The sequence below is a fragment of the Macrobrachium rosenbergii genome, chromosome 3, assembly GCF_040412425.1.
Source record: "Macrobrachium rosenbergii isolate ZJJX-2024 chromosome 3, ASM4041242v1, whole genome shotgun sequence".
NCBI lineage: Eukaryota > Metazoa > Arthropoda > Malacostraca > Decapoda > Palaemonidae > Macrobrachium > Macrobrachium rosenbergii.
The window spans coordinates 38,154,490-38,178,554 of record NC_089743.1 but is presented as its reverse complement, the minus strand read 5'-3'; the positions used below and the strand labels follow the sequence as shown (position 1 = coordinate 38,178,554).

General features: G+C 34.9%; 1 long non-coding RNA gene across 1 annotated transcript; it reads right to left on the bottom strand.

Annotated features, from left to right (window-relative positions):
* Positions 1-3,804: 3,804 nt before the first annotated feature.
* LOC136854510 (uncharacterized) lies at positions 3,805-24,065 on the bottom strand. The gene is made up of 4 exons (XR_010857719.1): positions 23,893-24,065; positions 22,874-22,972; positions 20,334-20,423; positions 3,805-19,380 (listed from the first exon to the last, which is right to left on the bottom strand). It is a non-coding gene; the product is annotated as an uncharacterized lncRNA (long non-coding RNA).

Below are 24,065 nucleotides of genomic sequence, written 5' to 3'. Positions count from 1 at the left end.
ATCTCTTATTCCAAAAAACTTTCTGTTCTCTGAAGTTTATAACAGATAAATAAGCTATTGCTTAATGAAAATGTTTGTTCACTTCAGTAATGTTGTTGATTTTTATTTTCTAATCACTGACAATAATTTGAAAGAAATGGTTTATAATTTCTTGCTGAATATGAAAAGAATTTTGTGTTTCACTGGTACAAAGCGCTTTGTCTTTGTCTCTGTTCTTTCTCCTTGCTTTCCTTCTTTCATATAATTTTTTCTTTCCCTTCTGCATGTCCTGCTTTCTTCCATATTTCATAAATTTATATTTGCATCACTGGGAGTGCCTTCATCTCAGTTCATCTGACTGGTGCATATCTTGTGTCTGCAGATAGATTTGAGGAAGGAGACCATTGATAGACAAAAAGGGAAGGGGTGGTTGGGACTTCCCTACCCTGTGGAGGTCACACCAATTAGTATAACCATCAGATTTATCTATATAAGTTTCGTGATTGCTTAGGCACAAGTGAAAATAATTTTGTTTTCATGAAACTGTGACAAGTACGATTTTCAGACTAAATTGGTGTTTTTAAATACTTGTGTGCTGCTGCCATATTTTGGAAATCCATTAATGGGTTTTACATTGTCATGGCAAAAAGGATAAGTAATTACTTTGGCTATCTGAACTTATTTTTGATTGCTTTTCTTTATAGGATTAATGGAGTAAGAATGTTTTTCTTGTAACTCTTAGCCCACAAGCAGGCATTTAGTTGTCAGGAGTATACAAAGTAACAAAATGTTCCTCACGGTTGAGGATGTGCATTAAAAAAAAAAGCTAAGCAAATTGGCAATAATGTATATGTAACATATGTGCAGTAATTAATTAATTTCAACCTTCTCATTATGCCAGATGCTCTGTGAGAAATAAAAGTTAAGATAAAGAATTTCAGTTATATATGAGTAATTTAGATTACAGTAACTCAGTGCAAATATATTAAGTAAATTATGGAAAGTTAGTGCTTCACAGTCTCGAAATTTTTGCAAATTAGAAATGGTTTAGAGGAAATTTGATTGGTAAAGAAGATTTTTGGCTCTGTAGCAAATGTAAAACTGTATTTCTGGTTCTTATTTGCAAATGAAAGAATTTGGTGTGTTTTGCCATGTTTAGATTTGAAGTAAGTGTTAGACGTGTTCATGGGAGGAAAAACGTTGTAGCAAATGCTGTATCATTCATTATTCTAGATGTGTAACAACATGATGCTATATAGTAGAAGGTTTGATTTTCTAAAAATCCATTTATACTTTCTGAATGATATATTTTGCCCACAGAAATAAAACATTTTGGGAAAGCCTCCGAGTCAAGAATTGAGAACTCCTAAGTCATTACTTTGTTAAACTATTGAATGCTAAATACTGTTAATGTCATAAAACCAGATTAAGACAACAGAAAACTGATTTTTTTTTGTCAGGTTTCAGAAGTTTTGTCCATTTTCTTTTCCAGTATGTACTTCTATACCGTAGGGGGTTAGCGCCATCAGTACACCCCACATGGTACAGTGTAGGCATTACTTAAGGTTCTTTGCAGCGTCCCGTCAGCCCCTAGCTGCCATCCGTTTAATTCCTTTTACTGTATCTCAGTTCATATCTTTCGTAGTGCAACTGTAATTTTTTCCCCCTGTTACACCTATAAAACCTTTTTACTCTTAATTTCTCTCTCTTTTTTTTTTTGTTAGTCATCATTTCGTACGCTCTAGTTTCTCCTTTGTTATTGGTATTCTGTTCTGTGGAATCTTCCCTTGCAGGTCTGCTTTCAAGGATGGTTCCAAGTGAAGAATCACTAATTGTGAAAAGTGTTATTATTATTATTATTATTATTATTATTATTATTATTATTATTATTATTATTATTATTATACTGTATACTGAAAACCCTTACAGTATTCACATGAAACAAGCCCACAGGAGCCATTGACTTGAAATTCAACCTTCCAAAGAATATGGTGTTCGTATGAAAGAAGTTATGGAAGATGATAGGAAATCATCATAATTATGAAAATTCTATGTATTCTGGTCAGTCCTTAAATGACTACATAGTTCTCCAGCTGGTTTGAACAAGCTGTGTGTTATGATGTTGCTATCTTGAGATACCACATTCTCTGTTGGCTCTTTTGTTTTATCAGTACCCTTCAGTTCATGTTCGTTCTCTTCATTCAAAAAATCTTTTTACTGCTTCCATTCTGCTATTTTTCTGATTTACTTTCCTTCTGCTCTCTTTCATTTTGCATTTCATTTGTCTTTACTCATCCAGGTTTCTGTTTCAAGCATATTTTTATTTTTCATTCTCGCCTAATCATCATCATCATCATCATCATTGCCTCCTGGGCATCTCCTCTTCCCCTCAGTGCACTCATGTGGTGCACTGTAGGCATTACTCAAGTCCTTTTTGCCCCTAGCTACAAACCCTTTCTTTACTTTACTGTACCTCAGCTCATATTCTCTTTCCACCATCTTACTTTCCACCCTCATAGCGCAACTGTGAGGTTTCCCCGTTAACACCTTTCATTCTTTTTACTGTACCTGTACTTAATTTTCTTCCTTCCATCTTACTTTCCTGAACCCTTTCTTAACAATTGTTTTGTAGTGCAACTGCAAGGTTTTCCTCCTGCTACACCTTTGTAACCTTTTACTCTCAATTTTCTTGCCAGCGCTGAATGACATCGTAGGTCCCAGCATTTGGGCTTTTGACCCAAATTGTATATTGTATCATTTCCCAATAAATGCACAAGTTTCTTGAAATGCTTATTTACCAAATTTCTCTGTTGGTTCAGTCTGAGACTTTCAAAGGTATTTCATGAGGGGAAACTACAGAAATTGTGGTAACATTTTTATTAAACATTTTCTTGATTTTTTATTGGCATTTTTGTCATTGTTTTAGTCAAATGCAAAAACCATTAATCTAAACTGTTCATGCTTGCAATGCAGTTGTTCCCATGTTTGGGAGAGCTTATACTTCGTGTGATGTGCTGCAGGTTATGTGCTTTCGTTTTTTAATGTTCAATATCTGGCCTCGATACTGATTGATAAAAGGTGCTGATTTTTTATACAATTAGACCCTCACCTTTACCATGTACTCTGTTTTGGTTTGTCTTTGTTGCATCAAATGGCATTCAGAAGAGGACTTCATTGAACTTTCATATCAGTGTTAGTTTGAATTTTGTGCACAGAATTCATACCAACAGCTAGTGATGTTTTAACACCAAAAGTTCCACCTTTATGGATTGATATGTAATGAGTTCATTAAAAATACTCATAGTAGCATGAGTCTTGAAACGGAGAAACAATGGGTATAAATATATTAAAACATAAATCTGTACAGAAAGCTTTCAGTTATCTGTCCGATTCCCCTTTGCAATCTGAGATTGAAAAGGGGAATTGAACAGATTCCCGAAAGTTCTCTGTACAGATTTATTTTTTAATATGTTTATACGCATAAATAACTGTGGACTTGTCTACCTGCCCAACTTCCCATTTGATCCAGGTCTTCTTTTATCTGTGCCCTTCCTCTCATTACCATACCAATGAATTTTCATGCTAAATGAATGCTCTGCTCTCTTCTCATCACGTCAGTCTTTGATTTTGAGCCTTTGAAGTCCCAAGCATTTGTGCCTAGATGTTTAACTCCTCATTTCCAGAGGTTCTTTATGTCTTGCACCGTTGGACACTGTGGAACAGTCTCCCTGAGGATGTTGTGCAATGGAACCTCAGAAGTTCAAGTGAAGACGCAATGCTCTACTACCCTAAGAAATTTCTCCCTGTATTTTATAATTGACTTAGATTTTAATCTATTTATTTATTAATTTGTTCATTTATTTTTTCTCTTCTAATAACTGATCTCTTCTTTCTGATTTTCATATTACCGTCTGTTTCTTCTTTCCAATGGACACCATATTCTTTGGAAGCTTCATTTTCAAGTCAATGGCCCCTGTGAACTTATTCCACGTGAGTAGGTTTCAACTTTTAAATAATAAGGTTTCAAATAATTAAAATAATAATAATAATAATAATAATAATAATGCCTAACACTGCCTTGTGATTTTTTAGTAATCTAACAAAAGCTATTGGAGGTTCTGTAATAGTCATAGGATAGAGGGGATTAATGACCAATCTACTTCATAAATTTGTAAGAGATATGCTGTAATGTCCTATGTAATTATTAATAGATCTATCTAATATGACTACTATGTCATCACTATTTGTGAGAAAGGAGACGCAAAAGTTGTAAAGGTTTTACATGTTTATCTATTCCCAGGTGTGTTTTAAAAGGTAGAATGAATATTTAGGGCTTTCTTTGCTTTTTCCTTCCCTCTTGATCACAGAATAATGAATTTTATTGTAAATTGGAAAATGTAAAAGGTTTGTTACGTGTACAAGTGTGTTTTGAATTTTTTTATTGTTATTGTAAGGTGTTTTAGTTTTTTTAATAAATTTTTTGTGAGTTTTGTTAACCTCTCTCTCTCTCTCTCTCTCTCTCTCTCTCTCTCTCTCTCTCTCTCTCTCTCTCTCTCTGTGGAGTACACAGAGATAAATTTTCAGTCTGGAGTACACGCAGAAATAAATTTTCAGACTTGTTAATTTTCACATGTATTACAGTCTTCCTTCCTTCTACTTTACCATGGTACATTGTAGGCATTGGTTAAGGTTCTTTGTAGCGTCCTTTCGGCCCCTAGCTGCAACCCCTTTCATCCTTTTACTGTAGATCTGCTCATATTCTCTCTATTCCATCTTATTTTCCTCCTCCTCCGAACAATCGAATCATAGTGCAACTGTAAGGTTTTCCTCCTGTTAAACTATTACTGTAAAACCTTTTTATTCTCGGTTTCTCTTTCAGCTGTGAATGACCTCATAGGTCCCACCAGCTCTTGGCCGTTGGCCTTAGTGTCATATTCCTTTTTGCTGGTCTTGAGCAGGGAAGACCAGATGTACAATTAGTAGTTTAAAGTTTATCAAATATTTCTGCTATTTTTACTTTAAGATATTTCCTGTCGATGTTTATTATAATGTTGGCGTACTTTATGCATTGCAAGATATTTATCTTTCTTTCGCTATTGCATGCCCTGGTTCTCTGCAAGTACAAGTTACTTTGCGTATGTGACTGAGCTCAAAGTAATTGTAATAGGTGTTGGTTGAATTCTTTATTACAGAAACTGTTTTACGTGTGTCTTCTCATTGTTGATTTTAAGAAGTCTTCCTCAGTGTTGTTTCATTAATTTTTTCATGACCTTGAGATCCAGGGTACAATTTCTTTTGTGAACTAGTTAATTTTTGTTATATGAAGCTCCTTGCCTTTTTCTGTTATTGCAATCTGTGATAAATTGCTGATAAATTGGCAAGTTTTCTTCATAATGTTTAGCAGTAGTGTGGTAAAGTCACATTTTGCTTCTGGAAATGCCAAGTAAAATTTCTCTCGCTATCTGTTCTTGAAATCAAAATTTCTTCTGGAAATGCCAAGTGTTGAAATCAAAATTTCAAATTGAGCAATTCAAAGAGCAAAAGTATAGCCAGAATAAAAGTACTGAGAGCTAATAAGACTCAAGGTATATACTGTAATAGGAAATTGCCCATTACAATGAGTAAAAAACTTTAATCGAAATGCCCTTCCCTATTTGAATGTGATGACGTCATAGGTTGTGCCTGCCATTCATAAAAGCTAACCATGACGTCATCGAAGACGCTTAGGACCATGTATGATTACGTCATAACTTGTGACGTCAAAGATAAGTATTAGTAGTAGTCCCTCAAAACGAATAAAGCGAGCTTGCATATAGAATAACGTCATCGCTGACGCCTTCATAGGACATGAATGAATACGTCCCTAAATTTCACAATCCATCCATTGTTTGTGGTACTTTATCTTCCGCTACGGTAGGTAGTCGAGGTCATAGATATTGGTAGGAAACCCTTCAGAAAGGGCCAGCGGAAACATTTTTCCCCTTGTAGGACGTGATCACGTAGTACGCTGATATTTACCATTCACGAAAGCACCCGTTGTCATAAGAATAGAAAGGAAATAGTCCATTAGAATAAAAAAGGCAGCAATAAATGACGTCATTGATGACGAATGAGATTGCGTCATATTTAATATGAAACTCGATTGGAATATAGAAAAGGGCAACTGTAAGCAATGACGCCGTAGGACAATGTGATTACGTCATAGGTTGTTACCTTTCGCGAAAGCAGTCGGGTGTAACAGATAAACATAGGCATTGTCCATTATAATGAGAAGGCAAGCATTTTGTCAAATGGATACCATCAATGGTTATTTCATAGGTTGTGGTGGTGGCATAGGCTGTGACTTTTATCGTTTATAAAAGCATTTATGTCATGAATGTGTGGAATTTTGTATAACTGTAGAAGAGAGGGGTAATAAAAAACAAAATAACCTGACAGTCTTTTATTTGAATCCATAATTAGGGAAGGTTACTCGTGATAAATTTTTTTTTTACCCTTGGAGCCAGCATTGAAATGCTCCGAAGGAGAGAATACCCCCAGCAAGAGCTACACAGCCAGTCGGTTGCCAACTTTAAAGTCAACCCAAAGAGCTGTTTTTGTTTTCTGAGCCGAGAGATGAGAAAAAGCCTTATAAATAAACGTATTTCCCTTGTATTTGTTTCCCAGCTGTGTTTTTCTATGGCACTAATAGGAACGCTATATAGACCCTTTCAAATGTCAAAGAAAACTTTCAAGTACAAACAGTCCAAGATGGGTGTGGTCAAGTTACCAATGAGACAAGCCTTAGCTGACGTTTGCTCTAAAGGCTGTGATTTCGTACTTGGCAAATGCTTGCTTGGCGTGTCATGTTTAGTGAAAAATGGCGTGAAAACCTGTAGAACTGTAACGCCAGAATTTCGTTTCGAAGCATAATGGCCAAAAATACAATAGTGTCTCGATCTCATGTCCAGTTCCTCTCTGGATAACTGTGTAAGAAATCTACGGGGTGTAAACAGACATTCTGACATTCCGCTTCCCGTTTTCGTTGAGGTTTCAAAACAGTGTGTCTCTCCTCACGTCTTCTTACCCAGAAACTGAGTTTTCTTTTATTCAACCCTCATAGAAAACGGAGCAGGAACACTAAGCAAAAGACACTGAAGATGAATATGTACCTGACACAACTCCTGACTTAGATCAGTTGATGGTCATTTACTTGAAAATATTATTTGATACGTTATCTATATATAAATGTAAAAGTGACTTCATTCTACTCAAGTAAATTCGATGATGCAATACTTTTAATTCGAAGTTGTAAAACACCAAGTTCCACAATTAGAGGGTCATTTTATGAGAGAAATCATTGAAAGATTTCGGTTTGACAGAACTCGTAAAATGGGCAGCGTTATAGAATTATGCACACAGTAACTGACAGATAATTTATTGCATTTTCCCAGAATATTTTGCATATTTCCAGTTTTTCTCAAAATCACATTTTTGCAGCTTTTTCATATTTTATGCTATATATTTGCTTACTTTATATTTTCAATTAAAAATTTAACTGCAGTTTTATAGATTTTAATTGATTAGCTTATTAACATTACACGCACCAGAATATTTAGTAAAATAGACCTAAATTTAACTTTCAATTCACCCCATTCATTCAAAACTTTGAGGAAATGCACTTAATACGGTTCTATTTTCAGAATACATGATTTTTTTTATCTACAAGATTTATTTGCAAAGTTACGAATATTCATTTATATTCTCAGATGTCTTTCTGAACAGGAGAATTACAGGAATTTCACAAGTAAAAACCAAATATATGCTAATTAATGTTATTTTATTTCAAATTACAAGTCATCCTCAAGTCTTCTGTTACAACAAAAGCAATCAGTTACACAAGACACGTGATACAGTCCCTCCAAAAGCAGACAAGTGACCCAAACCCCTTCAGGTGGAACAAGTGCGCCTTGAGGCACCCCCCCTCCCAAAACACCACCACTTCGTCTTATAGGCCTAATGACACCATTCAATGTAAGTGATTGAGTCAGGTAAATGGTCAGAGACGTGCAAAGCTAATATCCTCCTGCCCCGTTCTTCCTCCCCCAGCAGGACAGCAGGTCGGACTAACGTCAACCTTCACCGTACACGTGGACCACTGGGCCACTTTAGGTTCTGTGTGATACACCTTACAAAAATCCATCCCATTGCCAGGTAATTAGGGAGGAATGTGTAGCACCTGGCTAGGATATTCCTTCGGTTGTTTTGAATTTAGAATGTTTTCTCAAATCTTTCAGTCTCAGTTTTTAAAAGTCTTTGAATGGCAGTTGTGTACTGGTCTCCAGAACAGGGCTGCAAGAGACACAGTAGTTTTATGTTGCTCTCCAAATACAAGACTATAAAAATTTCTGTCATATCATAATAGGGCCACGTGATTAAAAATTGCCCAAAATGAAAATCTGTTCGATATTGAACAAGAAAACCACGTTTTCATGTTGCACACTAGAACAGGCTTATACAGTACATTAAAATTACTGTTTCACATATTTACTAGAGTAGGGACACAGGACACCAAAAACTTTAACCTTGTATTGATCCACCAGTACAGGGCCACAGAATAATGTACATTTCATTTTCAAACGAGCACTAGTATGGAAGACCTTTATGAAGGATTACTGATTTTAATTTAGACACAATACCTCAAGACTTGACTTTAAATGCTAATACTAAACCAATGACAAACCGAGTTTCAATAACTGTTTGATACTCTGAATCTTCTTGACCTCTTATCTTATCTGTTAGATGACAATCGCACACTTATTAAAGACCTTTGTAACAATAATGTAATTTTGCGCGATTCTTACATTTGTTACACATAGTACTGAAACATAGTTATCATCGAAAGTGTCAAATCAATTTTGCATTTTTTTATCACTTAGTTGAAATAGAATTACCGATGCTTTTCCTGTTCCAGTCAAAAATTATAATTTCCCATGTTACTGGACTCCTAATTATTTGACGATGTGGTCACCCTTATATCCAAAATTACAAAGAGAATACTGAACTTCAGTTCTTCCGATTACTATTAGGCAAAAAACACTCCGGAACTGACAGAATTTCTGGGTAAAATAAACAGACTCAAATTCTGTGGAAAAAATCTCTCTGTAACTAGCATTTCCTGGTCTAAGAACTTTTCCCAGCTGACAAACTTTGTAGGCAGTGGTTTAAATAGAATAAAAAACATAGAATGGGTAAATAAGTCGAAAACTGACGAACAAGCACTGTCAAGTACAATGTCACAAAACGACTCTTTTCAAGTCAGTCTCTCCACTTTCTGACCAGAAACCAACTTTCCCAAACTGACCCATTCTGTAGGCAAATGCACACCTTCTGTACAAACACAATTTCTCCCAAACTAACAAAGTTTGTAGAACAAACAGAAACTTTCCTAAGAAAAATTCACAATCCTGAGAAAGAAAACAGCCTCTGTGTTGAAAACTTACAAACTAAAAGATTTCCTAGCCAAAGAATCACAAACTAATGATTTCCAGGCAAAGTCAAAATTCACCCTGAATCAGCAGACTTTCTTCATACAAACCTCACCCAAACTAACAGACTTTCTTCATAAAAACCTCATCCATACTAACGTGCTTTCTTCATAAAGAACTTACCCAGAGAACTTACCCAAAGTAATAGAATTTCTTCACAAAAAGCTTACCCAATCTAACAGACTTTCTTCATAAAAACCTTACCCAAACTAACAGACTTTCTTCATAAAAAGCTTACCTAAACTAACACTCTTCTTCATAAAAACGTCACCCAAACTAACACAATTTCTTCATAAAAAGCTTGCCCAAACTAACAGACTTTCTTCATAAAAACCTCACCCAAACTAACAGAATTTCTTCATAAAAACCTCACCCAAACTAACAGACTTTCTTCATAAAGACCTCACCAGAACCAACAGACTTTCTTCATTAAAACCTCGTCCAATTAACAGACTTTCTTCATTAAACTCACCCAAACTTATAGACTTACTTCATATAATCATCACCCAAACTAATTCAATTTCTTCATAAAAACCTCACCCAAACTAACAGACTTTCTTCATAAAAATTTTACTCAAGCAAATAGACTTTCTTCATAAAAACCTCAGCCAAACTAACAGACTTTCTTCATAAAAACCTTACCCAAACTAACAGACTTTCTTCATAAAAACCTTACCCAAACTAACAGACTTTCTTCATTAAAACCTCACCCAAACTAACAGACTTTCTTCATAAAAACTTTACCCAAGCAAATAGACTTTCTTCGTAAAAATCTCACCCAAACTAACAGATTTTCTTCATAAAAAACCTCACCCAAACTTATACATTTTCTTCATAAAATCCTCATCCAAACTAACAGATTTTCTTCATTAAAAAATTACCCAAACTTAAAAGACTTCCTTTACAAAAACCTCGCCCAAACTAACAGACTTTCTTCATAAAGACTTCACCCAAACTAACAAACTTTCTTCATAAAATCCTCACCCAAACTAACAGACTTTCTTCATAAAATCCTCACCCAAACTAACAGACTTTCTTCATAAAATCCTCACCCAAACTAACAGACTTTCTTCATAAAAACCTCACCCAGACTAACAGACTTTCTTCATAAAAACCTCACCCAAATTAATAGACTTTCTTCATGAAAACCTCGCCCAAACTAACAGACTTTCTTCATAAAACGCTCACCCAAATTAACAGACTTTCTTCATAAAAACCTAACCCAAACTAACAGACTTTCGAGGCAAAAAAAAAAAAAAAAAAAAAAAAAATTCCAAAGTAAACACTTTCTAATCTGAGGTAATTAAATAACACAATGGTCAACAAAGTAAAAAGCACTTCCAACTAACACTTTCTGGGCAAAATCCTCCCCACTCAAACAAACAATTTTAGCTAAAAACTTAAAAAAATAGGAGAAACTGTATTGAAAATATCTTTTCTAAAGATACACACTTTTCAGGCAAATCCTCTCACCCCCTAAAAGACCTTTCTAGGCACATTTTTTTTAGACGATATACTTTCAAGCCGAAAAACTCTGGAACTACAGACTTCCTGAGCTTCAGTATAAGAGATAAAAAGATTCTGGTCCAGTAATGCCTGAATCTTGAGGAGAAATCCCAGCCCATTGAACATTTTAGGCAAAAAATTTCCCAAACCAGAGGACTTCCTAACAGAAAAACGGCACAAACTAACAATTTTTCTCGGCAAATTACACAAAATAAGTCTTTGCATTCCATTAACCATATATTAAAATTTGTAACCAAAACAAACGAACCAAAGGACTTCCTTGCCAAAATTTTCGAACGAGAAGACTTCCTACCTGCAAAAATACAAACTTAGCAAGGTTTTCCAGGCCATAACAAACAAATATACAATTTCTAGCAAGAAAAACAGTTAACGGTCTTCCACGAAATATCACAAACAGACAAACTTTCTACAATAATAAATTGCAAGCTAACAATTTTTATGCAAACACTCAAATCATGAAAACAAAAAAAAAAAAGCTAAAGCTGACAGACTTCCTGAAGGCAAAACATACACAAACTAACTACACGAAGGTAAAAGCATCACATAAACACTGAGAATGAAAATATAACTCATGCTATCGGAATGACTACAGGGAGAATTACACAAAACAGTAAAATTTCTAAACCCAAAACTATTACAAATCAAGAAATCTGACTACAAGAATCTAGAAAGCAGGTTTTCTGAAAGTAAAACATCGTGAAGATCCAGACTTTCTCGGACAAAGTTTTACAGATCAACAGACTTTTAAAAGTGAAAGTAACACACAAGAACAAACTTCCTAAATGCAAAAGTGTCAAACAAACTTCCTGAATATCAAATACCAAAAGAAACTTCCTGAACCTCATGGGGCACCAAATGAACAACATATTTCCTGAAATGAGAAATACCATTGACTAACAAACTTTCTAAAACCTAACAGACTTTCTAAACAACAATCTAGCAAAAGCAAAGACTTCCTGAATTCTAATTGATCTTAACCCAGTTTTTTTTCCTGAACCCTGGACTTGTTTCAAACATACTGTGATTCAAACTTTGCATCATATACTTAGACAGTACTAATGATGACGACTCCTGATTCTACCATCGTGCACTGAAAAGGCAGCCCAAGTTATCACGAGAAAGGCCTGAAGTCTAAACTCCACAAAGCGATTTCCCAATACCAAATTCCGTTGTCACCAACAAATTGTTGGCTACCAAATTCACTGTCACCACCTGACATTCGAATATCAACCCAGTTTTCACAAAGTAACGCTTCAGAAGACCAGACTATAAAAAGCGAGAAAAAATCAGCACCACTATCACGAACGAATTCCCTCAATGTTCCATATTGCACTGCCAAACCAAACTCTTCCTTAGTCAAAAAACCCAGACAATAAAAACTGATGTGAATCCCATACACAGGCCGAAAAAACCATCCAATCATGATGTACCTTGAGCAACACAAAGTAGATGTTATCAAGCTTTGCTGTGGACCAAAGTTTATCATCCCGAATAAGAAAACATTATTTAATGCACAACTCTTAATTTACCAAAGTGTTTCTTAACAACACTCTCTAAACACCAAACTTCAGTCTTTAAATTCATCATATTCCAGAACTTTACTATCGTCGACTAGTATTTGGAACTCAAGGGCGCCACAAACAAGGACTTGATTAAGACACAAATCACAATGATAAAAAGACGCGTACTCAATCCATAATTGCATATCGTTAGGCTTCTGGAAAGATATTATTAATGTCAAAATTGTCTGATTCGACCTTTACAATAAAATCCCAGAAGATCAAAACTCACAAAACCCCTACACAAATCAATTGACATCTTCAAAGGTTAATTGCACTTCAAGGTAAAAATTGGGAAAATTTTCAAACCTACATCACGACCAGTTTCTTAAATCAAGTCACAAAAGATCAGGCATGTTTAGCTGTAGGATCAGACCAGAAAGACAATTTGGATAAGTGAAGAAGCTATACCAGTTATACATCTAAATATCTGCAAATCAATAAAATTAGGTCACACACTCTCCCAGCAATAATTACCCCAACCAGAACCACCATTACATAACCACCTCACATCAGGGACATGCATCTCCAATTCTAAGAGCCAACAAAAGCTCAGTCAAGCAGTACAACATTTTCTTTGTCTACAAACCTCCAGTGGAAACCTTTAAACACCTGAAGTCAAGTAACCATCATAAACTGACGTAAACATTACAAAAATTAACATTACAGGTTCCTATAATTCTGTAAGAAATGGCAACGAGCTTCTCCATAGCATCGAATTTATCTAAATCTTACCAAGTTTTGCACTTGTATACTTTCATATCAATTAAGCATTGCATCGGAAAGGTAACCTAATAATGAGGATAACTTCCTCATCCCATTACATGAATCTCTTGAATTCAGCGAAGTTTAGTTATTACCTCACAAAACCTCAAAACCCAAGCATGCCTTTTGGTTAAGGCAATTGGTGACAGTATAATAACCTTTCTTGTGTAGCAAAGGTCAATTCATTATATATTACACTTGTCATATAACTTAGTTCCTTTCAATGTTAGGCCAAAGATTTCCATCACAATTCCTTTAAATTAATCCACACACACACCTGGTTTTGCCTGATTAACTGACGATGCTATGAACTTGTAAGGTTTTATCACACAGACTGCTAACAATGTCCAATGTGGTATTTATCCCTTCTTTATTTCAATTACACGAATGCAATGTTTAGCCTAAGACGCGAAGGTGTTTAAGCCCCCAGCTGGTACCCCCTTTTGAAAAGACTGTATGTGTCTGAAATGTAACTAAAAGTTTTGTCATATATTGACCAAAAGGATAACTTTGAACTTTGCAAATGATCTGATAGACTTACATCCTTTAAGACAACTTTTGACTTTTGTAAATATCTTGAAACTTTATACCTTTAAAGACATCTGGCAGGATATAAATGATATTGAACAATTAAAAATAAACTTGTGAAGCATTATCAAGTAAATCATTTTAAAAAACCAGCATGTGATAGATACAGTCAATCAAATCCAACGTCAGCAAAAAGGATAAATTCTGCCCAAGAGAATTAGTTCTCTAATCTTGGTAAATGGTGCTCTACAAGTTAGAACAACTCCATTACATCACAAAATTTACATGAGTTTGGCCAGGAAAGAGAATTTTAAACAACCGAATCTAATAATTAACTTCAGAGCAAAACGTGACACTTCAGAATAAAAATATCCCAGAAATCAGGATTTTCTTGGAAAATAATCGAAGCATTTCAAGTCATCCATATAGTTTTTTTGCATCATATACATCAAGCAATTTTAGCCATTTATCATTGATCAAAATAAGTGAATCTTATGTATAAATATCTCTGAAGACAGATCTTATAACCCTCTCCAAAATGCATTCGAAAATATATATATTATAATCGTTTGTCCTTTGCTTAATGTTACTCGTTTTCTACAAGATTAAATACATACAAGACTCAAATTCTGTAACAAGACTTTGGATAAAATCCAGCATGAAACAGAGAAAACAGAATGTCAAAATGTACACAAATCTTATATTTTCTTACTGGTTATCCATAGGAAGTTTTTTTGGCCATTGCACGTCGTTTGATACAAAATTCTGGAGATAAAACTCTATAGGCTTACTAACACCAGATCAAAAGACACAAACAAAACAAGAATTTGTTTAAGTACAAATACAGCAATATGAGTGAATAGGCCAAGGCTTGTCTTAGTAGTAAAATTACTACAGATCTCTTGGACTTCCTGTACATAAAATTTCCCTTTTGACAATTAAAATGGTTTAACATTCTCATTTGTGGCATAGAAAAATTGGAAGACATCTGGGAAAGTACAAGGGAAGTACAGTATATACAAGGTTTTTCCCACCTCAGCAATCTGCTGTCAGCTCAGAAAACAACAGCCCTTTGGGTCAGCTTCAAAGTTGGCAACCAACTGGCTGTATACCTCCTGCCGGGGGCATTCTCTCCTTCGGGGCACTGCAATGCTGACCCCAAGGAATCCTTTATTTTCTTTCCATTTCTTATAACTACACAGTTTATATATGTGAGGACTTCTGTACTTCAACTTACGTCCCTTAACAATAAGCATCAATTCTTAGATTTCTTTAAACTGTTCAGTTTTACAGATTAATGTTAATTTCTTAAAGACACTGCTCTAGTTCTCACTTTGTACAGAGTACTAAAAAACCCTTCCCTTCTCAAATAGTAACATGAGATGAAACTCACAACTTCATCACATTGCAAAACATGAACTACCCAAAATTTGAGACAAAAAACTGCAAAATCCACTTCAGAATATTATGAAATAGCAAGTATATCTACACTCAAAGATTTACCTAAATTTCATGCCCTACCAATATAAGATCCAAATATCTATAATCATGGCACGATTGAATACCTATTGTGAAAATGGTGAGATGGAGGTACTTAACCCCTGTGTCTGGAAGTAAGGGCAAAAACATCTTGGTGTGTGTGTGTGTGGTTTCAGCAAAACAAGTCAAGTGTTCAAAGAATCCTCCAGCAGACAATGATGCTTTGAAACTTGCAAGGAGTACAAGGAAGCTTAGGAAAACTATGAAATGATCCTTTAGAAAACCATGTACAGACTTCGGTGAGACTCAAAATGCGTAGACGTACTTGTGCAAAAGAGAGAGAGAGAGAGAGAGAGAGAGAGAGAGAGAGAGAGAGAGAGAGAGAGAGAGAGAGAGAGAGAGAGAGAGAGAGAGAGAGAGAGAATCCTTTTAAAGCAAATGCATGTGGGCTTTATTATAACATGAAACATATAGGATTTTTGCTCCCAAGTGTTCTAGTGATCAGAACCACTTCTACGGTGCAAAAAAGAAGTACAATTCTGGAGCCTCAAGTTGTGTTGTAAATTTGCAAGGTGTCTCTATGTAACAGCTTTAATAGGGACCAAAGAGATGGCCCTGAAGGCGTAGTGTGAGATTTCAAGTTGACAGAAGAGGAAGACTAGTCAGAATGGAAGGTTGAGAGGAAGCAGCAAGATCAATGTCTTAGTTATTATATATGAATTTACAAAACATCCGATTTCCACAGCTAATAACATTGCAAGAAATACTGGAACTTCAGAATTCTGCAAGCGTTGGCCACTGGCGAAAATCTGCATAGCTGTGAGTCTCCAAATTCAAGGTTCATCAGATCTACATTGCAATGTCCATATAGGGTGTACCACAAACAAGGAGACAATGGATACTGATACACTTCCCTTTTTTTTTTTTGGGGGCAAGAACTAACAAAGGAACTAATTACCTTTTCTGGCTAAAGGAGTGTTTAGACTTGATAGGAACTGAGTAAGAAGTTGAAATACAGACGTCCTTGTACAACATATGTCAATACAATTACAATAATTTTCCCAATTTTCAAATTTATAGAGAAACTTTTAACAACAACAATTAACTGATTAAATAACTTAAATTCAATATGAAATGTATGAAACATGTTAACAAAATTAAAGAATAATGCCTTAACCTAAAAAATCTCCATATTTCAAGACACTGTTGCTTTTGGGATTCTAAAATTGACAAATCTATGAGTCAGAAATAACAAAAATGAATTTCTCAAACAATTTACGTTAATAAAGCCACAAGCATCCAAGATCTATGTTGTTAAAATGTAACTACATACACTGTCCGAAATTTAGTTCCAAAACTGAGACAGAATTCTTCTGTTAGGATTTCATTTATGATAACTAATTTTGGGGCAAGAATACGCATAACAGAAATCCCTTCAGCATCTTCCACTTTGCTGTTCAACTTCTTCAGCCTAGCCTAACTCTACTCTATATCTTTCACGGAACATCAATCCCTCTGTGAGAACCTTACAGGGAAAGAGATACGAATGACTTGCTTGTCTCCCAAAACATTTTATTAATTTAGTAACGAAGGCTAGAATATATCTGATGCTCTTGTGAAAAATTAATGATCACTTCTTATAATGATTTTAATCTTTCCAGTAGGTCTACCTACAAATAAGACGCAAAAAACTGTATCTCATAATTGTGGGTTTATTAATTTGTAATTTGAGTTTACTTACTGATTCATTTACCTACAATATAATTTTCACATAAAAAAAAATTATCCTCAAGTAATGCATTCGATATGACTGAGACCCAAAATACCATTTTTAATAGTGTCAAACTCTCTGGAAAGTAATGCTTAGAATTTGAGTTTACTTTTTAAATTATTTCCCTACAATACATTTGGCAACAATACCAAACTGCCCTCAAAGGAACACCTCAATCTGTAACCTTCATAAACCAGCAGTGTCTTGAAATATACAGAGATGCCATGATAATAATGCCCTTGATAAAGCACTCTCTAATATTTACAGCATTAATTTTAAATGGTGTATCTTTACTGTTAAGCAAGAAGCATTATTCTCTTGGCAAGCTTTGTACAAACTTCAGAGTGTATTGTTAATTAGCTTGAAAACAATGCCAAGTTCCTCATTATGTCATCAATTTTGAGATAAAACTAAGAAACTGAATTCTGAAATATCTCGTGTCTTAACAGTGCAATTGTGTACATGCTTAAACAGAACCTTTCTGCAATCTAAGTTTCAAAGTCATAACATAACATTACAATAACGCAAGACCTCGGAAAAATATTACCAATTTTCTAAAGGAAATGTATCAATCAATAAAGAAATAAAATATGAACTAAACCTTTAAAGAGTATATGAGAAGCTTAACCCTAAGTCCCTACTGTTATGGAAGTTAGTTTAACAATATCTGCAAGATTTACTGACGAAAAATATCAGGAATAATTTGCACTTTTGCCAAAAGCATTACACATTCTTTAAAGGCTAATACCTCAGGTTTATCTTCACTTATCTATTCTGAACTTGACTGACCACCACGAAGATATTCCATAAAATCAATAAAGCCTAGTTTTTTTAACTAATAAACTTTTTGCTACTGATAACTTTCGAACTTCTGGAAAATGACTGAAAATAATAAAAACTATAAATCTTACGTGACTTTTGTACCAGTGCGGGAGTGCACTGAACAAAAAAGACTTACTGGATGCTGCAAGTCAAAACGAAGCTGATCAAAAACTATCCATAAACTTCCGTCCTTCCTTAATATATATTCAAAGTGTAGCCATGGCTATCTATAGCTGATATGACGCTGGTGGGTCATTCACTTTTAATATTATGTAGCCTGAAACATCCTAAGCTACCTGACAGACGATATTAAACTAAAGAGAATTAAAGGTACAAAATTATGTATCCTGAAATATACTAGTCACTTGATAGCTGATATTAACACTGCTTAGAAACTCACGTAAAAACTGTGTATCGTAAAACATACGTGTGTTAAATTCATAAAATAGTTAAGTGAAAAAAAGAGAGAGAGAGAGAGAGAGAGAGAGAGAGAGAGAGAGAGAGAGAGAGAGAGAGAGAGAGAGAGAGAGAGAGTTATGTATCCTGAAACAACCTGAGCTTTTTGACATCCAGTCCTCAATTTATGAATCTCACGTAAAAAAAAATGTATCCTGAAGCCAGTATTGATTAAGAAAACTGAATTACCTATGTATCCTGATACTGTGAGCTACTTGCAACTGATACGAAACCGATACTAGGTTCATGTCAAAACAAACAATGTATCCTGAAACATAAAGAAATACTTGATAACTAATAATAAACTGATAAGAAATTCATATTAAAAATCTATGCATCCCGAAAAATGATCGAACTGACAATCAATTTTAAACTTGTCAGAAATTCAAAGAAAACCACACTGAAATGTACTTATTGTAAGTACTTGACTTATAAAACTTAGAAAAATCAATGTATTCTGAAGTATACTGAGGTACCACATAACTATTGCTAAATTCATAAGAAAATTAAGTTATAACTATACATCCCGAGACACTGAGCTACTAAATAGCTGTCAGAGAAATTAAAGTGGAAATTCAATGGTATATCCTATATCCTGAACTGCAGTGGACTACCTCATGTAACAAAGATTCCTGCAGTTCCTATTTAGAAATTACAAGCAAAGCTGGGCTTGACTCAGCCTTGTGTCAACAGGCAATATTATCACCCTGATAAAGCATGTGCACGATTCTACGAATTTAACCCTATCCTGCTTTTATTAGTCATAGGAGTTTCCAACATCTATGTTAATAAAGCCATATTTTCCACATTTTGGCCCACTGTACAAATTTGGTAGTCGCCTTTTGAATTCCAAGGCGAGACTCGTGTTCAAATTCGGCCATTCAAACTGTAGTCGCCTCTTGAATTCCAAGGTGAGAGAAGTCCACTCAAACTTGTCTCAGTTTTGCTTGCACGTTGCAGACACTTCCTGAAGGAATGAGGAAGAAGTTAATGACACCATGTCACGTTCAGATCTTGTGGATGACAAGATATTAAACTAGAAGATGGTTTGTTAAAACTGGGCCCCAAACAACCTATATCTAGGTCCCTTTTACTGAAAGGGCCAAAGATGGGACAGGGCCTGTTTAGACCAATAATATGTCATCGTCTTTTATCAAGGACGTCTTAATGAAATTATATTGTATTTGGTCACTGTTACAGTCAATATTAATTTGAAATTGGATTGCAATGCAAGCTTCACTGAAAAAAGTGAACGGCTTCTAGTGTAAATTTCAATTAGCAAATTAAGTTGTGCCCTTTATTATCTGTATTTTATTATTATTATTATTATTATTATTATTATTATTATTATTATTATTATTATTATTATTATTATTATTATTATTATTATTATTACTGTTTCAAAATTTTTACGAAACCTGGTAAGGTTTTTCAGCACCACCAATGTCCCATTTCTCTCTAATTTGCCTTAAATCAAGTACTCGCTCAGCTTCTCTCACTAACTGAATTCCTCACGGTACTTATGAAAAACCACACCATTCTGTATAATACACTGCAACTTACCCAAGATTACCGGGGAAACGACAGAGAAAATTCAACTGATCCTCTGGAACTTAAAAAAATTTATAACACCAAGATTTTAACGAATGCTAAGATCTATTTCCCTATAACATTTTAGTATTGTGGTTAAAGTTACTTTATATTAAGTTTGTAAGAGTATGCAACAGCTATAGGCAATGAAAGTCCACAAGTTCTAATTGTGTCCTAAGCCAAGTTCCATAACTTTAAATTGCATCACTTTGAATTTCTATCAAAACAACCTCTTCTGAGTCTGTAGCTTCGACTCCATCTAAACAACCATTTCTATCCACCCAAATTTCCCCAAAGAAACACATTTCATGTTCATCAGACACCTACTACCTTTGCTCAAGCGTTATGCAACTTCTTTGGAGCATCGTCTTCAAACCTCTTCAGTTTTCCCCATCAAGAACTTTGCTAGCTGTGGATCACCTGAAGGAATGGGGAAGAAGTTAATTGAATCATGGAAAATTGAGGTTTTTTGAAAGAATTGTCCTAAGTATTAACCAGTGGTACTGTATTCCTGAAACGTCAGTAGAAAACTTGATTTAAAATGCCCAAGATATTAAAGGCCTTAGTTATAATATAGTCCTGACTTAATTCAGTACCAATGTCCGGAAATTGAAAAGCGGTCCGTCCATAATGTGGTCCTGATTCTTAATTCAGTTAAAAAATGCCCTGAAAGTCAGAGGTAGCTGAAGAATATAGTGCTGATCTAATTCTGTACACTACGACTCAGTAAAAATGGACTCAGAATCAAAGGTAATCCAGATGTAATGATATACCTTACTCTCAAATCACTGCATTTGGCCTACACATCAAAGTAGCCCAGTAATAAAGTGGTCATCTCTCTTTAATTCGGTATAAATGTCCTGAACATTACATTTAGTCGAGTAATAATACAGAGCTATCTTTCAATTCATTAAAAATGCAGCTAAACGGAACTCAAACATAAGGAAGTTTAATACTGGTGAAACTACAGAGTTGTATTTTTTCTGTCTAAATCAAGTGTCAAGCAACACCGTCCAAGGACTTCCTTTCTTCTCCAGACTTGTAGATGCACATCTTGCAAGACACACCAATCATCCCTTCCGAGTATCTTTAAACAGTGACATTTATAATTTTAGTATCATATGTTTAATCTGTGAACTTTTATATTGAAATATTGAACCAATTTAGAAATCAAGTCCACCATATGAATATGTTCCTGATAATTTTTCTGCCGTGGCAAAGTCCACAGAGAACCTAAAAAAAAAAAGAATTATTTTTTTCTGGCAAGCTTTCAGTTTTGACTGATTCATAATTGATTTATGAAATTGAGGTTGCCAAGCCAAGCACTGGGCCACTTTAAGGAATTCATCGCTTAAGACGATGAAAAGAGAGTTGGGGTGGTTGGACAGCATGATAAAGAAATCCAGGAGCAAAGGAGATAAAATAAAAGGAATTGAAGGTGGAACTTGGACAAACCCTACATTTGGACTAAGAAGTAACAGTTAGAGGTGTTGGACAGCAATGCCGAAAAAGGAAGCGGCTTTGGAGGTAAGGAAAAGGCTAAAAAGTGGATGCAGCTATGGGCTAAAAGGATGCTGCGAACATCCGTTAGTAATGCCTACAGTGTACCTCGTGAGGAAAGTACGTCATCAGCTGTGTTTCAAGTTACCTGGATTGCCTACTGGATATTTCCGTATAACTATTTTGTCCTTTGGAGTCTAAACCGAAAGAGTATTTGCAGAAATCACAAAAATCTAGTAAGTACTGAGAAATAACTCTATACACCACATACAGTAGATTAAAATTGGCACAGATTCTCGCATAACCTAGTGATGGTTATCATAACTTAAAAGGTGAACTTTTTCATTTAATTATTGTGCTAAATTTTTGTACTAATACGAACATTTTAGAAGGATATTTTAGTACTGAATTAGTTTTGTCACTACAATCACATATTCATTTTCATTTTAATGATGTATCATTGAACTAGTTCATTACACGTTAAATTACTGAAATGAAATCTAGCCATGTATTCAGGTTTCAATGCACCACATTAGAAATACTCATATTGACATAAAAGTAACAAGCTCTAATTTCATCGCACCTGGACACGAATCAAGTCCCTAGGAAAAGTACTAGAATAATAAATATCCTGCATATCGTCAAGCTACTACAGATATAAATCTATTTAATTTCGTAGGCCACATTCTTCTCTACAGAGCTCCCTTGTGTAAAATTATCTTGACGCTAAAGCTTATTAAGACCATTTTTTCACATTTCGTATTTAGCATTCTGGACCTGACTTCGGTAACAGCCTAGCTGGAAATCAGTTGCATGCAATCTGTTTTTTATAGATATTTTTAATATTTTTACTATTATTCTCAATATTATTGCTGTCATTACCATTATTACAAATACTACTTTACTACTATTTCAGCAAAATGTGTGGACATTGCCCATTATCATTTCTACCATTTTATCTCGTGTATCTAGATTGTATGTATTGTATTGTCTCTACTTTGTATATTCAATGGACATGGCCCTGAGCTCAAATGAAGATTATTATTATTATTATTATTATTATTATTATTATTATTATTATTATTATTATTATTATTATTATTATTATTGATGATGATGATTTCTACGTCTTAATTCAGGCACACTATCATTTCCGTTCCAAATCCATCTACTTCTCGATACTGTACTGTGCCCTCTTTGACGAACTTTTCCCCAAAACATCTGACCAGTACACTTGATTGCAGTGTGGTCTATTGTGCGACACCATCTGCAGTTTTTAACTGTGCTCGTGGAAGACAAAAGTGATGATACATACTGCACAAAATCAGGAGGCAGTTAGGGGAACATTTCCATTTTCATCGGTGCCTTACCTTGACAGGATATGGATCCGGGTGACATACTGGGCTTAGTCAGCTCTTGGTACAAAATCCTCCAGGTTCCTCATTGTGACCCGTTCTCCCGTCTTCAGTCTATAATGAAAACATTCAATCAAACACTGATCTACAGCTGTTTTAGCACTTCTGTTCTCCCAATACACACCAAGTTGTGTGAAAAGTCTGTGAACTTTCAAATGATACCATCACTGACCTGTCAACTCATCGATAAAGCTTCACTATATTTTTTTTTATAGATGGTACACATTTTTAAAGGTGTATAGTTCAAGTAGCTAGACGGCTTGTTATACGAAATGGCTGCAAAGTGTTGTTTACTTTAACATATCCCTCTTTAGTCCTACTTGCAAAGACTAGCTGCCCTGTCTAGATCCAATCTACGCCTAATGGATTTTGACATCTGAGTTCTCTCAAGTTCGAGTGGTTTTTAAAAGTACCCGAACCTGACAGTTGACCATAACTTGATACTATAAACCTTTTTCCTACTTAAGTTCCTTCAACGAGAGATTTAATCTAGTCATTTCTGCATCTGATTAACGATCAAAATTTTCCCTTTTCGTCAATTTTTTTCGAATAAAATGAAATGTCTTTTCAGAATTTCATTGTATTTTATCATTAGAAGTAAGATGGCTGTGTGCAAGAACTCAGGCTACTTCAGAGAGAGAAAGAACACGGCATTTCCTTTGCAGTATAACAGCTTGTGCCTACAATTAGCAATACCTAAACACTTCATAAATGAAACATCGGATCAAAGTTCCTTTAGTGTCCTTCATTTCAGCTCTTTCAGAAATTCATTCAACAACACTGAAGCTGCACAGTGAATGCAACCTTTAAATTCTTAGACATTTCAGTACTACCACTCATGATATATTATAGTCTTCTAATAATCTACTCTTGTACTCATATTCGTGGGTGAAATGACTTAAAAGTGCTACACGTTATTTGAATGGTTTTAAAAGCTATAACAATTTCATTCAACAAAATACTTGAAGACCTACCCACGATAGTCCAGGCTTTGATGGTATAACCCAGTAGCTGGTTTTCTCCCCTTGTCGTTTGTTTATGGCAGTCTCTCCTGTTTTCCCTCATTTGGCTCCTCAGGCAGGCCCTCTCGCCAGTTTCTTTGTTCCTCAGGCAGGCCCTCTAGCCAGTTTCCTTGTTCCTCAGGCAG